Genomic DNA, 12,767 nt, shown 5'->3' on the forward strand with positions numbered 1-12,767 from the left:
GCAGCTACTTGCTCTTTGAGAAAAATGCTGAAATCTGATGGTAACACAGTCACAATAGTGTATCTGCTCTGCTTGAAAATATTAAGCTGTATCAGTTTAAAAGCAAACATTTATGGCCAGATCCTATGGGATTATTTTTGTACAGACTGCTTCCATGAGAAAAAAAAATGCAGTATACAATTCTGACTTGCTAAAAACTTTCATAATAGCAGCAGTTAACACAGAAAAAGTTCATGCCTTCCCCTTCACCCCCTCGATAAACTGAACAATTTCAACTGGTTTAACATTTGGACATACTAAAATGAAGCCAAATAGAGCATACTTTATAGCTGAGCCTGGAAATTATTTTCAGTTTATGAAGCTTATGTAGGTAATTCGCATAATCCTTAACCTCATGAACAACAACAAGGAGAAGTGCAAAGTCCTGCACCTGGGGAAGAGAAGTCATATGCACCAATATATGCTAGGGGCTACTCAGCTGGAAAGCAGCTGGGCAGAAAAGGATCTAAGGGTTCTGGTGGACACCAAGTTGAACATGAGCCAGCAATATGCCCTAGTGGCAAAGAAGGCAAATTATATCCTGGGCTGCACTAAAGTATTGCCAGCAGTGTTGAGTAGAGGTCCTTTCCCTCTACTCAGTACTGGTGAGGCCACACCTGGGGTCCTGCTGTTTAGTTGTGGGCTCCCCAGTACAACAGAGACATGGACATAATGGAGGGGAGCTAAAATGATGAGGGGACTGGAGCACCTCTCCTATGAGGAAAGGCTGAGAGAGGTGGGGCTGCTCAGCCTGGAATAAAAAATGGCTCAGGAGGGTTTAATCAGTCTGTACAAACAGCTGAAGGGAAGGTGCCAAGAGGATGGAGCCAGGCTCTTCTCAGTGGTGCCCAGAGACAGGACGAGAGGCAATGGGCACAAAAATGAAATACAGGAGGTTCTGTCTGAACAACAGGAAACCCTTTTTCACTGTGAGGGTGACCGAGCACTGGCAAAGGTTGCCCAGGAAGATTGTGGAGTCTCCATCTTTGCAGATACTAAATAGTCATCTGGACACAGCCCCGGGGCAGCCTGCTCTAGGTGATCCATTCTGAGCAGGTGGGTTGTTGGTCAAGATGACCTTCAGAGGTTCCTTCCAATCTCAACCATTCTGTGATTCTGTAAAATAAGCTTCAAAATTGCTGTGTATTTTACAGTCACCAAAGTATTTTCCATATTCTAAATGATCCATTTTTGTATGGGAAATGCACACATGTATGTACACACACACACTCTCACTCCTTTTAAAGGCGAGACAATCAGTATTTAATTCTTTTACCACCTCAAGAATTCCACATTTCAAGGCCTTAAAAAAAAAAAACCTAACTTGAAAAGTCACGGTGAACCTACTGCATATGGGCAGTTTTTGAGAGGGGAAAAGGACACAGTTATTCTTGAGTTAAGAATGTCAGAACAGTCCATCAAGCTAATGAAGAAGCTACCTGCTGTAAAAAAGTCCCTGATTTCACAAAAAAAATAATAAAGTACAGCCTCAAAAGCCACTGAAGTCCTCCCCTGTATTTTGTCAGCATTCAAGTGACATCCATACTTCAGAATTAACAGAAATGCACCAGTTAACTGGGGCATTAAAGTAACCTCCGCAGAGCTGGAGAGTTTGTAAAGTTCATTAGCACCCAGATTACCTTCCTACAGGCTCTTTGAGCCCCTCACAATCATCTGAAAGATCATTAGATTCTGACACATTGTTCTTCTATATCTAAATGACCTTTCAGATATGCTCTTCAGGTTCTCACTGTTAACACTGCATGCCAAATGTCACCAAAATTTTTTTGAAGTTAAGTGTCACCAGAAGACATTTTGACAGGCCATTTTGTTGCTAGATACAGCAACAGAATTATGTTACAATGGGGGTGAGGGACTGAAATAGAGAAAAAGCATCTGATCCCTAGTCAGGTACACCATTACCTCTGGTATCTTGCAGAGTTCTCAGTACACACACAGAGCCTTACAGAGGAAGAAGAAGCCACTACTCCAAGTAGCTAAGGCTCCTGGAATCCTCAATTTCATAGGGCATTTTGAAGAGATCAAGGTAGCTGCAGAAAATAAGTAGCGTGGGCTGCATTAGAGGGCAATTTCTCAGTCTTAAGCACCACCTAAGTTCCCAAACAGGGCCAGCTTTTCTCCAAGTGACCAGTTTCAACGAATGCAGACTGATATATCATTTTCCCAGACTTCACGGATACTTCGTCATACGACCACTGAGTAATGTCGTCTCTTCTAAGGAACAGGCTCAGCTTGAACCCCATCACATAAGCAAAAAACATGGCAAACACCACGTAGTGCTCCAAGATAGCTCACGCTGCCAGAATGAATATAACCAGGCCTTCCTGCAAGCCTAAGGTTCCTCTAAGTGCAGAGAAAGCAGATACACTAACACCTGAAGAGGATTAGGGAAGACAGGAGGAAGAGTCATGCAACCATTTTTATTGGAGAAAGGGAAAGATGCATTGCTGCATCTTTACCAATCTGAGTGTCCTCCTTTTGACTTGCTAGTCTTTCCTTTCCAAAGAACTTAATGGCAGTAAGATGCCCTAGTTCAAACAAACATCAGAAAAAGTCTGACATTTTCTGAATCAATCAGTACAAATGAAAGCCATGAGCAAACAAGCATCAAAAGACAGGAGTTCATACAGCTTTAACTTCAAAGGGACAACCAAGAACAATTTTCCATAAAGGAGTTCCTAGTAACTTCCAGAAAACTGAAATATTTTAAAGAATTATTCAGCAACTGGAAGAGTAGGAGACCTTGGATCAGAACAGTTTTCTAATGCATGTATGTCTTCCCTCTTAATTTGTTGTCTTTTCCTCTCTCAATTGTTGTCTTTTTATTGACATTACTGAGTGTACCGTGAGCACTCAGGGCCATGGGCTTACATAGCAGAAGAGGAAAAAGCTTCCCTGTCCTCAGGAGCATGACTGCACCTTCAAATGTGCTTCAGCGGCATTTGAAGACAGTTCATCTCACTGCAATCAACATTACAGAATGCCATCACACTAAAATAGTGTTAGAAAAAAATGGTATTCCAGAGAAGTCAGACTTCTCAGAGCCATACAATTCACAATATTAATTTGCTATTAGACAAAGAGCTTACCAATGGAATTTTAATGAACAGGTAATGAACAATCGTGACCAACCTGCTGGACAAGCAACATAAAACAATCTTTTTATGCAAACAAGCAAATGACAACCACATAGGACCTGCATGAAATTTCACATCACATACACAGTGAGCATATGAACCAGACAGGGGTGTGTATGTGCGTGTGTCTGCTCTACATGCTACCTGTCAAAGCAGACCGCCCACAGCTTCATCAGGAGGAGACTTTTAAATCCTTGTGAAAAGGCAGATGACAAAAGGAACTGAGAGGGTGGTACAAAGTAACTAGCTTATCCAAACAAATAGTTTCCACAGCTGTTAACTGGATTTCAAGTTCTTGAGGAAGCAGGATCAAATCTACAGATAAAAACTACATCTACTTAATGACTAGATATGTGGGAGCAAAGAAAGGCTGACATTTCCATAGCAACAGAGTTAATGGTGCACAGAAGTATTTAATTCCACATTTTCAATTAATTTTTCTGACTTTCAGTGTTTTTTTGGTTACAATGCAAAGCACTTTGGATATTCATTGGGGTTTGGGAATACCCAGATTTGAGTACTCTGAAGCAATAATGTAAGTCAGCAAAACCCGGTTTGACTTTATCTCATCTACAAGCTTTCCCCACCTAGAAAAATTCCCAGAAACATGAGCAGAACCTTCAATGTTGTTAGATGCTCTTTCCCAGGCCTTTATAAACCAAAGGCAATAAAACATGGTAGGCAAAACATTCTGAACATAGACAGCCTGTACAGTACTTACAGCAATCACCCTATGGAAGTCTTGTTATTGCTGCCTATTAAAAAAAGAAATCTAAAAACCAGAAAGTTAAAGCTTTGCTGCTGTGGAGTAAAGAATGGCCTTTTTATGGTGTGCTACTGCTGCCTTAAGGGGTAAATCCTGTTAAGGGTAAACCCCAGAAACAAAAAAGCCCAGCATCATTGTTGTATTAAACAGATCCCTCTTTTTGCTGATTTTATGGCACACATAGAGCCAAAAACCACCTTATCAGACCAAATGCTCAACTACTTACTATGGAGCCAATTAAAAAGGATTGTAAGATGACTTTTAAATTAAGGCTTTCAAGATATCCAACCAGCCAAGTAAACTGTGAGAGCCGGATGCCCGCCCTCCAAAGGTTCAGTGCTAGCGTCCCATCACCCTCTCCCTCTTCTTTCATAAATAAAAGTTATTCAAGATTCCAGGTTCCTTCTTTGATATACACAAGCTGCTTTTTGGGAGGACTGGTCATTCTATTTGCAGATAGGGCAGGGGTAGGGGGAGGAGGGAAGGAGAAAGAGGAGAGAATCAAAACCATGCAGCTTCAATTCATATTACAAAGGGAAAAACTGTAGGCTCCTAAAAATTATGGTCATGCTAAAAATTATATGCCAAAAACCCAACAGCAAACAAACTGGAGAGCTAATGTCAGTAAAAGAAATTAAGGTATCTGGGTGAGGTTACCTTGTATCTTTAGAACAATAAAAATACTAAGTTTGATTCTTTATCAAAAGCTGTGATATTTTAAAGCAGCAGGACTTTCAGTCAGGGAAACAACCCTCTTATATCAGACTCACTGAAATTCTTTTTAAAGGTATGTAGGTACTTAGAGGAAAAAAAATCTTTCAATGTATTTCTGCTCAGCTGTTTTTATCTTTAACTCATAAAAATGATAGCTAACTACACATCTTACTTTTGTTTTAACCAGCAATGGGAAAGAATGGGGGGAAAGAAGTAACGAAGTTTTCTGTTTCTCTTTTTCAGTATTTTTTGAAAAGCAGTTACATGCACTGTAAGAAAAGATTAATAAAACTTAAAGACACATTAACTAATTATATGGTAATGGACAACATTTACACTACTGCTACATACATTGCCACCAAGAAGATGTATCACACCTTGAAGTAGAATAATTATTTACCATATCACCAGGTTTGAATATGAAAACACCATTGTGGTATGTTACATTTACTGTTTTCAGTTTTCTTTAAAATCCAAACACTAGCTTTACAATGGATAAAAGCAAAAATAACTCCATACTACAAATACATATTTAAAAAAAACAAACAACAAATACATATTTACTAATGCATTAAAGACAATTAAAAAGCATTAAAAAATCTACTGTAATTTAAGAAAATTAACACCTTGCAGTGCTGTTTACCACCATACCTCTCTAGGTACGTTCTATTGCGTTAGACACAAGAAACACAAAACACTACTAAAGTAACACCTCTAGCAGGTAATAATAAACTATTTAGAAAAATTCTGTGTTTTTAAGGTAACACATTAGATCTTGTTTAAAATAAGCTTTTAAAAAATACGTCCTTTAAAAAATAAAAATCACACATGAGGTCAGTGATATTTTGCTATAAGTCTATATAGGTTTACTGAAGTTAACTTAGCCCAGGTGAGGATCACACCCAAATCCCTGTATTTAATAGAATATGTTTTTAATGCTTCTCCCCCTGACATTCACACTCCATTAGAGCAATTATATTTTATCTATAAATTGGTGTTTAGTGTTGGTTTATGTTGTGGATAAAAACATCAAGGTATTAACACTACAATATTTTTTTAAAAAAGTTATTGCACACATACCATGTTTTAAAAATATTTATGACAGAAGTATATACACATATGTATGTGGCTACACGTAGACACCCACACAGAGCCAAACTTCCACTAGGGAGCAAAAAGCAGCAACCTTTCATCTTAATACCAAAGTCACTTCTCAGCCACAGATACCACGTACAAATGAAAAAAACAGCAAGTCTGGGGTTTTTGCCTTTGTCCCACTGATTTTTTTTTTGTATATCTGTAACTTAAATTACTTGCTTACACTCTAGAAGCCTATAGTATAAATTTCATCCCAGAGTGAATTTTTATGATGGAGTTATAAACCCCTAAAGAAACAGGGTTTACAATGGAAGTGCTGACATAACTAACTATAGCAGCACTAGCAGTGCCTCTGTAATCAAGGCACATTATATTTATGAGGTAGGTAAAAGTCTGTAACCATCAATCACTAGAATCATATTGACAGATTCTAAGTTTGAGGTCCAACAGAATTAATGTATTCAGTTTCTCACACTGTCGATATGAAGGGGAGAATTTGCAGGCACTTTTATGGGCTTAGGCTTTGACATCTTTACAGAAATCAGTGAGGGGCTGTCTTGCTGAAACATTTCATTAATCTGCTGCTTCAGCATTTCCAGGTTTTGCACCAGCCTTTTGCAAAATGCTAGAGAAGTAGAATGTCCAGAAACCAAATGTGACCTTGTTCACATGTTTGCTTCATGAGCCGCTCATTACAAACATTAATTCTGTGTGTATCTACCAGACATCTAAAATTATACTGAAGAATGATTAATTACCCAAAGAATATCCAACTCCTAAATTTTAACTCAACATCCCTACATAAAACAATCTCAAATGTCAGCACCTCAGTCTTTATGATATCACACCGTTCCAATAATTCTGTTTTACAAGTAAATTCCTATTATACATTAATAAGTGCTGTTGGTGGCTAAACTTCATGCCTTTGAGTAATGACCAGGTTGAAGGCAATTAGGCCAGCCAGGTGCAGCTGGGTTAGGTACTAATAAAAAGTTTTTAAATTTTACTATTTCCGTTTGGATTTTGGGGATGCATTCCAATCTGCCCAAATTAGGGAGGAAATTGTTTCCATGTTTTCAGCTGTTCCGTGGTCTGACTATTACCGACCAATAACCTGCATGGATTGTTTTTTTTTTTTTTACTTACACACACTCACTCACTGGACCCAGTATCTTTATTTTTCAACTTGTTAGAGCAGTACAATAGGAAAACTAAGAAACTATTATATAAGTTTGCAGAAAGACTTTTCAATTCAGTCACAGGATTAGTTGGCTTGAGTGAAACTTGACTGAAAACAGAAAATCTGAATTGGTTATCGAAGTCTTTATCTGTATTTAAATGCAGAGTAAGTGCTGGAATGTAGTCCTCCCTCCATTCCTCTGAAAGTCCAGACTGTTTTGAACTTAATATTATCTGAAAACTTTTTTCAAATCAAGCTGACTTAACAACACTTACACTAATTTAAAAGCCGTGTTTTTACTGAAGTGTATGTAGAACATGAGGAGCGCTGCCAAACTGTGGTTTAGCTCATATGAGGAAGGCTTTCTGAATTGACACCACTGCAATCAGACTGCAAGAGTATTTTGTGCATGTCCACATGCACACTTAACCTACACATTTCTGCCCCTTGCACTCATACACATTTTCATATGTGAAACTTAATCCAATTCACCCTGAAGTTGAGCACAAAAAGCATCACAGTCTGCATCCAGTGCCATCAGGAATCCTCCAACACTTATCATGCAAATTTTCTCTAAGGTGAAGCTAGCGCCATGGACCTGAGAAGCTCAGGGACAGAAGAGCTTGTCCTGTTCCCCACAGATGAGTCCTGGGGCCTTCTATAGCCCTGAGCTTCTCCACTGCATTATGAAGTCAGTCTCTCACATGAGGCTTTACTTCTGGAAAACAGAAAGTGGCAACATGGGTTCTTCTTAGGTGGTCACAGCAGCATTTGTTTATTTTCATTTTCTACTTGTAAACCACAGAGATACCACCTTGGCTCAGGAAGGCCTTGAGCCACAATTTGCAGGTGATTGAGAGAATATTCTTGAGCAGGATCAACACAAGCTTTCCCCACCCCTGTTTCTCAGAAATGCATCTTCACTGAAGCCTGTGACAAAATGCTGCTTAAGACAGACCTCAGGTCTGACTGACTATAGCCACTTCTGCATGAAAACTCATAGCAAAGGAGTCATGCCAAGAACACATCACACCAGTGGGTGACTGCAGAGACACATTTTTCTTCTTCTCAATGCCCCAAGTTCAGCACGACAGGCTCTTTGATAAACAGATTTGTATTCTGAACTCTTTTTAAGCTCCAGTCAGAAATCTAACCTAGGAGATCTATGAAGGTCCAACAGAATTAATGGGAAGGCATGACTGAAATGGACAGGGTTTTACCACAACTAAACTGCAATCTCTGCTCCTTCTGTAGCTTTTGCAAAGATAGGAGCTAGGGGGAAAAATTATTTTTAAAAAAACCACAAACAGAACAGAAGAATAATTATAGTTCCCAATTTAAAAAGCCGTAATTAAATTCTATGACTCTATAATATGAAATTAAACACTGCATACACTTACTTTCATGAAGGCATTACTTTACAGGCAAAATGAAACAGTAGTGCAGCATGCAGCTATGGGCATACAGGGAGCTCCAAGAAAATGACCTGCTTTGCCTTCGCACAACGAGCAGTGCCCTGAGGAGGGCAGCATGTAGGCACATACTTAAATAAGCAGAAAACTGTTCTGAATCACACACTTTGCTAAAACTGCCTCGCCTTGCAAGGGATTAGTGAAGTACCACACACACAGTCAAACATCATCATAAAATGCAGGCAGAAAGACAGCAGGATATTAAACCAAAGCTCACTAAAAAATGAGCCTTTGCTTTCATGAGCATTATTAACAGGAATAGATTTCTTAGTATCTGTAGAACCTCAGAATTTCTTCCCTATTAACCATTGCAAGCCTAATTTTAAATTTGCTTAACTGAATCAAGAGGTTCAAGAAACAGATCATCGAACTGATTATACAAGTCAAATGGGAAAACTTAAAAAAATCTGCAAAAACATTTATTTTTAAACAGGATCTAATTTTAAAACCATTATATTTCATTTTCGAGTTAAGTCAGTCTGATAATACAAGTGATAACACACGCAAACCCTAAAACTCTTCCCCCAAACTCGGCACAGTTAGAAATTCAATTGCTTAGTCAGACTTGGTCAGTAAATTTCAAAAGAAATCAAGTTAGAAGTTTCTAGATAGTTTTCTCAATGAATTAACTAAATTCTCCAATTCAGTCATCTTGCCTTAAACACTGCAGGAAAAAAGTATGGTTTCCAGATATAGAGATCCTCAAAAGTGGTCACAACGCGTAGGGAGATTACACACAAACACACCATGTATTTGCTCTGTTGTAAATAAAACTGCAGAGGGTGTTTTTAAGGCTTTTAATATGGCGTTATTGCAACAGCCCTGTCTTTTCCTGCCAGCCCTATTTTTTTGTCAGTGACCTCAGGATGGTATTTTGAGGGGATAAATAAAATGAGACTGTAAATAGAGGGTTTTTTAAAAAAATAATTCATTACAGATTATTTTTTTGAAGCTTCACAAAAATTTGAAATCTACAAGTATGGGAAGTAACAGCACTGGAATATACTCGAAGTTTCCAAGAGAGAGTTAAGGTATTCCAGGAACGGAGTAGCTATCAGGGCTTGGAAGGCTCATGACAGAGCTGGGAGCAGCAGGAGCTGCGGCAGCGCGGGGCGATGCGCTGCCTTGCAGTGCCCTCTGGTGCTGCTCCCGCGGAAGTGGAACCGCTCGGCACCCACAGACACCCTTGCTCCCGGCACGGGAGTTAAACACCGGGGTCACAAAACCCCTGTGGAAAATCCCGTGGCCTCCCTCTAATCGCACGCGCACGGAAAGAGCCGCAACTGCGGGAAAAGCGCTGAAGCGCACGGGGTGTCGGCTTCGGCAAAATTCCACGAGGAAATGTAAACCTGCAACCCAACTGTCCCCTGAAAAAGGAGCATCCAGCAATTTATCCCACAATATAGAAATACGCAACGAGGGAAGGCCAGAATTATAGTTCCACCTGTTCACAAATCTCCAGGTCCCATATTTCTTATAGATTTTGGAAGCTACAAAGAACGCGATCCCGCTCCTTCCCACCCACAACCTTAACAGAAATTTAGGAATGCTTTAATTCAACGCTATTTGTGCTATGATTTATTTAAAATAAATAAAGAAAAAAATTAAATTAGCAATACAGACAGATGCTTTCAATAGGATACTCTCACAATGACAAGTGATGCTTCTGAAACAACACTGAGGAAGAATAAGAAACTGCACTGAGCTCCAAATTAGAAACAGCATCAAAGCTCCTTCTCCTGAAGACCCTTCAGAGTAGTTTGGGAAGACTCAGTTAAGTGGTCTGCATACAGTACACTTCCCTCACCCACACACAGGAGCTATCTCAGTTTGCTTTGCTTTGCCTTTCTACTCCACAGGCACACTCCACATTTCCAGGTAAAAATCCAGATGTGGCTCAGCAGCCCCAGGTGTCCATTTCCCTAGCAGAAACACCTCCAGCTCGCCAAGAGGGAGGCACTAGTTCAGGCATTGCTACAGACAAGGCTGCCTACACTAAGCTGAGGCACCTACATGATGAAAAACTCAGGAGTAGCCTCCACTGGTGCTTTCATCCTTAAAGTCAAGGGCAATATTGTGGCCAGCACAAGGATGCAGAGCTCTACAGTCCCCAGGTCCTGCAGGCTCAATGAGGTCAGCCCAAGTGCTCATTACAACACATTCAGACAGATAAAGCTTTGGCTTAGGATTGCTAATGGGAACCTCCTCACTGCAAGGTGCCCCCCGAACAAATAGGGAATGTCAGGAATATTTTGGGCCCCTCCCTACAGAAAGACATTGAGGTGCTGGAGTGCATCCAAAGCAGGGCAGCAAAGATGGTGAAGGGTTTGGAGAACAAGCCTTACAAGGAGTGGCTGAGGGAATTGGGGTTGTTCAGCCTGGAGTAATGGAGGCTGAGGGGGAGACCTTATCGCTCTCTACAACTACCTGAAAGGAGGTTGCAGCGCAGCAGGCAGGTGTTTGTCTCTTCTCCCAAGTAAGAAGTCATAGGGCAACAGGAAACCGCCTCAAGTTGCACCAGGGGAGGTGGGAGGTTTAGATCGGGTATTACAAAAAACTTCTTCACCAAAAGGGTTGTCAGGCACTGGAACAGGCTGCCCAGAGAAGTGGCTGCATCACCTGTTATTTAAAAGATGTGTAGATGTGGTGGTTAGGAACATCACAGAATCACAGAATGTTTGGAGTTGGAAGGGACCTTAAAGATCATCGAATTCCGACCCCCCTGCATGGGCAGGGACACCTCCCACTAGAACAGGCTGCTCAGAGCCCCATCCAACCTGCCCTTGAACACCTCCAGGGGTGGAGCCCCCACAACATCTCTGGGCAGCCTGTTCCAGTGTTTCACCATCCTTACACTGAAGAATTTATGCCTGATCTCTAACCTAAACATGGTTTAGACTTGGCAATGCTATGTTAACTGTTGGGCTCAATGATCTTAAGGTTCTTTCCCAACCTAAATGATTCTGTGAACATTCAAAGCAACCATTAAAAAAAAAAAAAAAAGAGTGGCCTAACACAGCTTTCTTCCTCTGTATATCAAATGTTCTGCAGAGACACAGGAAGTCCTTTTTTTTTTTTTTTCAACATTAACCCACGTTTTGCTACCAATGCTGGAGCAGAGACCTTAGCCACTAATCATTAACTGTTGTTAAAAGTTACTTGAGAAGGCTAAACTTACAGCATCAAACAAATATTTAAAGAATCGTATTTCTAAATTCAGTTACACTAGAAGATTCTCACATCACAAATTATTTGCACTTGAAGCGGCAAGCAGTTGCAGGCATGGGTATTTAAGATTTTGGGAATAATCAAACTGCTCAATCTGAACTGAAATTATTAAGTTATCTCTCTCCTACACTGAACAAAAACGAACATATTTTCCTTTCCTAAACTGTGTTCATCTGGTGCAACATGGAACATGTCTTTCAATTACCGCTACAAGTACTTCCATTAAGAGCTTCATCCCCTTCAGTGAAAGATGTTGCAGTTTTTTCAAATAATGTTTCTTCCTCTTTCAATAATTCTTTTCAGTTGTGTTATTTCAGTGTTTCTTCAGAATTCCAGACAACAAAACATGACAATCTTTGTAAAACAGACAATAAAACTGCTAGTAATGTCAAATGAATTGCAGTCACTGTATTTGTATTTTATAACTGTAAACATTCAGGCAGTTCAACAATAGAAGGAAAAGGAAAAAAAAAAGGAAAAATAAGAAGAAAAGAAACAAGGATCACTTTGAACAATGATTATTAATTAATTGTAAATAACAATGTTAACTTTGGTGGGTCACTGAAAATAAACAAAAAATAAGTAAAATACAAGAACATATCGTTTATGTGACAGAGCACACACATTTTAGCACAACAGGCACTAAAATGAATGTTTTTAAGATGACACTTTGCAAAACTGTGAAAAAAGTTCCTCTTCTGAGCAACAAGGCACAACATCCAGGGGCCACCAACCTAGGCTAAGCACAGCAATAGCCTGGAGAGGAAGACTATGATCAAAGACACATGAACATACTTCACCAAAACATGTTTTCCTAAAAAATGCGGGAAGATATTTTTCTGCATCTTCCCCAGGGAATAATAAATGTGAGAAAGCAGCCCTGCACAATAATCCCTTTTCTTCTCCCTCAAAAAGCCGAGGCTATAAACTACACAGAAAGATGGTACAACATTACACATGAAGAATAATCCCTCAGAAGTCAGAGCTGCAAGCAGTGTTCTTAAACTTTTATGTAAATAAAACTAATGCTATGATACCCACAACCATTAGAGCAGGAATTTCATTAAGATAAATCTCACTGACTAACAGCAGCTTGAAATAGAAAACCCAAG

General features: G+C 39.7%; 1 protein-coding gene across 1 annotated transcript in view; it reads right to left on the reverse strand.

Annotated features, from left to right (window-relative positions):
• JAZF1 (JAZF zinc finger 1) overlaps positions 1 to 12,767 on the reverse strand; it is a 191,301-nt gene that overhangs the window by 138,974 nt on the left and 39,560 nt on the right. The gene's annotated exons all lie outside the window — the stretch shown is intronic.

Source organism: Apus apus, chromosome 2 (assembly GCF_020740795.1).
Source record: "Apus apus isolate bApuApu2 chromosome 2, bApuApu2.pri.cur, whole genome shotgun sequence".
Classification (NCBI taxonomy): Eukaryota; Metazoa; Chordata; class Aves; order Apodiformes; family Apodidae; genus Apus; species Apus apus.